The 4,221-nt window shown below is 40.5% G+C and overlaps 1 pseudogene; it reads left to right on the forward strand.

The window, feature by feature from the left end:
- The first annotated feature begins 1,718 nt into the window (after window positions 1-1,718).
- On the forward strand, window positions 1,719-2,075 carry LOC129685449 (40S ribosomal protein S25-like; annotated as a pseudogene).
- The last annotated feature ends 2,146 nt before the right edge of the window (window positions 2,076-4,221 follow it).

The raw sequence follows: 4,221 nt of genomic DNA on the forward strand, positions 1-4,221 counted from the left end.
TTTTCAAGCAGAAGAATGGTACTAGAAAATATCATCCTGAGTAAGATAACCCAAAAGCAGAAATACATGCATGGTACATATTCACTTATAGGCAGGTATTACCCATATAATATAGGATAAACATACTAAAATCTACAGAGCAAAAGAAGCTAAAAAAAAAAAGGGGGACTAGGGAGGATACTTAATTCTCATTCAGAATGACAAACAGGATTGACACTGGAAGCAGTAGAAGAAAGGGAACAGGATGAGAGCCTACCACAGATGTATTCTGAAAGACTCCACCCAGCAGGGGATCAAAGTAGATGTAAATACTCACAGTCAAACTTTAGGCAAAGTGCAATGATTCTTAGGGAAGAAAGGGGTGGGAAAGGGAGATAAAATAACTCAGAGAGGACAGGATCTCCACAAGAAGAACAATTAAGCTAAAAATTCTGGGTCCAGAAAAAGAAACCCTCCCCTACCAGTGGACTTGGGGAGAGGCATGCCTGGAGAAAAGGGAGGAAGGGAGGGATTGGGAAGGGAGGAGGGAGGGAACTAGATGGAAGATACAAAGTAAATAAAGTATAATTAAAAATAAATTTTAAGGGAAGTTAGTATGATATGGAAAGGATAGGAGCTCTACAAGGACCAAATATATCCGGGCACAGGGTCTTTTCTGAGACTGACACTCAACCAAGGACCATCTATAGATATAACCTAGAACTTCTGCTCGGATGTGGCCCGTGGTAGCTCAGTAACCAAGAAGTTTTCCAAAGTAAGGGGAACACGGACTATTTCTAACAGGATCTCAAGGGCAGGCTGTTTGAACCCCCCCCCCCCAGGGGAGGAGCAGTCTGTTAGGCTACAGAGGAGGACTTTGCAGCCAGCCCTGAAGGTACCTGTTAAAACAGGGTCAAATGAAAGGGGAGGAGGTCCTCCCCTATCAGTAGACTTGGAAAGGGGCAGGGAGGAGACCAGAGAGGGAGTGCAGGGTTGGGGAGGGAATGAGGGAGCGGGATATAGCTGGGACACAGAGTTAACAAAATGTAACTAAAAAGAAAAATAAAATTAAAAATAAATAAATAAATAAATAAATAAATAAATTTTAATTAAAAAAAAAAAACTAAAAAAAAATTCTGGGTCTAGGGAGTCCTACAGAGACTAATGTACCACCCATGCAAGGAGAGGACCTACACCCCTTCCTCAGACATAACCCATAGAAAGTTCAATCTCTACGTGGATTCTCTAGTAAGCTGAGCAGTGGCTATCTCTGACATGGACTCTGTTGCCTGCTCTTTGATAACTTCTCCCTGGTGGAATAAATCAGAATAAATATTATGAATATGGCTATACTACCAAAAGTTATCAGTATCTTCAGTACAACAATTATTAAACTCTTCGGAAAATTAAAAGCTAAAAAAAAAAAAAAATACTAACATTATTGTGGAAGCACAAGGTGCCCTGGATGGCCAAAGGTCTATGGAAAGGGAAAGACTGATGCAGAACAATCCACAATGTCTGACAACAAATTATACAACAGAGTCAAACAAACAAACAAAAATCATCTGTTTGGTATTGACATAAAGCCAGACATGCAAACTAAGAGAAGAAATTAGCACACACTTACACAGCAATCTACTTTTAAACCAAAGAGACAAGTTGGTTGACTGGTCAGGCTTCCTTTTTTCTCTGATATCTTAGTGAGGCTGCAGTGGTTCTTGCCACCCTCTGAATTCCCCATGCAGCCCAAAACCAACAAGAAAAAGATCAATGCCATGAAGTAGGCTAGAAAGACAAAGACCCAGTACACAAGCCTGGTGCCAAAGCCAAAAAGAAATGGCCCAAGGTAAAGTTTGTGACAAGCTCCACAATCTAGTCCTGTTCAACAAAGTCACATGGGACAAACTATAAGGAAGTTCCCAACTCCAGCTGTGGTCTCTGAGAGACTGAAGATTTGTGGTTACTTGGCCAGGGCAGCCCTTCAAGAGCCACATACTAAAGGACTTGTTAAGCTGGTTTCAAAGCACAAAGCCCATGCAATTTATACCAGAAACACAAAGGACAGAGATGGCCCAGCTGCTGACGAAGATGCATGAGCAGGTTAAATTGCTGTACACTTAGAAAGATCTTCTGGAGGTATCTCCATCCCTGATCTCAAGCTGTACTATAGAGTAACAGTTATAAAAACTGCATGGTACTGGCAGAAAAACAGAATGATGGATCAATAGATTCTAATAGAAAACCTAGAAATAATCCCATACACTTAGGGACACCTGATTTTTAACAAAGATGCCAAATCTGTACAATGGAAAAAAATAGCATTTCAACAAATGATGCTGGACTAACAGGATGTCTACCTGCAGAAAAATGAAAATAGATCCATACTTATCACACTACACAAAACTAAAATCCAAGTGGATCAAAGACCTCAAAATAAAAATGGACACAATAAATCTATTAGAAGAAAAAGTGGGGAAGAGCATAGAACTCATTGGCACAGGAGACAACTTCCTGAAAAGAACACCAACAGCATAGGCTCTAAGATCAATAATTAATGAACGGGACTTCATGAAAGTGAAAAGTTTCTGTAAAGCAAAGGACATTGTCATCTGCACAAAATGATAGACTACAGATTGGAAAAGGATCTTCACCAACCCTATATCTGACAGAGGACTAATATCCTGTATATATAAAGAACTCAAGAAGTTAAATAGCAACAAAGCAAGTAACCTAATTAAAGAATCGGGTACAGAGCTAAACAGAGAATTTTCAATAGAGGGATATTGAATGGCAGAGAAACACTTAAAGAAATGCTCAATATCCTTAGTCATCAGGGAAATGTAAATCAAAACGACCATGAGATTTCACCTTTCACCCATCAGAATGGCTAAGATAAAAAACTCAAGTGACAACACATGATGGAGAGGATTTGAAGAAACAAGAACCCTACTCCGTTGCTGGTGGAAATGTAAACTTGTACAATCGATCTGGCACTTTCTCAGACAATTAGGAATAGTGTGACTTCAAGACCCAGCTGTACCACTCCTGGGCATATATCCAAAAATGCTCAAGTACACAACAAGGACATTTTTTCAACCATGTTTGTAACAGCTTTATTTGTAATATCCAGAAGCTGGAAACAAGCCAGATGCCCCTCAGTTGAGGAATGGATGCAGAAATTTTGGTACATTTACACAATGGAGTATTACTCAGCAATTAAAAAAAAAAGAAATCATGAAATTTGCAGGCAAATGGTGGGACCTAGAAAAGATCATCCTGAGTGAGGTGTCCCAGAAGCAGAAAAGCACACATGGTATATACTCCCTTATAAGTGGATATTAGACATATAATATAGTATAATCATGCTAAAATCTGAAAGCTAAGCAAGAATGAGAACCCTAGGTATGATGCTCAGTCTTCATTCAGAAAGGCAAATGAGACGGACATTGGAAGAGGGAGAAAACAGGGAACAAGACAAGAGCCTATCACAGAGGGCTTCTGAAACACTTCACCCAGCAGGGTATCAAAACATATGATGAGATGCATAGGCAAACTTTGAGCAGAATGAAGGGAATTTTATGAAAGAAGGGGGATATAGAAAGACCAGGAGAGAACAGGAGCTCCACAAAGGGCGCAACAAAATAAAAAATACTGGGAACAGGGGTCTTCTCTGAAACTGACACTCCAAACAAAGACCATGCATGGAGATAACATAGAACCCCTGCATAGAAGTAGCCCAAAGCAGCTCAGTATCCAAGAGGGTTCTCCAATAATAGGACCAGGAACCATCTCTGACATGAACTCATGGGCTGGCTCTAGGATCACCTCCACCTGAGGGGGGAGCAGCCTTACTAGTCCACAGAGGAAGACAAAGAAACCAGTCCTGATGAGACCTGATAGACTATGGTCAGATGGAAGGGGAGGAAGACCTCCCCTAACCTTGGACTGGGGGAGGGGCATAGGAGAAGAAGTGCAGGGAGAGTGTCATTGAGAGGGGGTAGGGAAGAGGGTACAGCTGGGATACAAAATGAATAAACTGTAATTAATAAAATGAAATAAAAAGGGAAAAAAGACAAATAAATACACTTATTTATTTGTTTATTTATTCACTTTACATCCCAATCATAGCCGAATCCCTCCTCTCCTCTCACTCCCACTTTCCTTCTGTCTTTCCCTCAGTAAAATGGGAGAACCCACACAACAACCCATCTTAGCACTTCAAGTCCTATCATGACTGAGCAC

The sequence above is a fragment of the Psammomys obesus genome, unplaced genomic scaffold (assembly GCF_907164565.1).
Source record: "Psammomys obesus unplaced genomic scaffold, mPsaObe1.curated_primary_1811, whole genome shotgun sequence".
NCBI classification, from domain to species: Eukaryota; Metazoa; Chordata; class Mammalia; order Rodentia; family Muridae; genus Psammomys; species Psammomys obesus.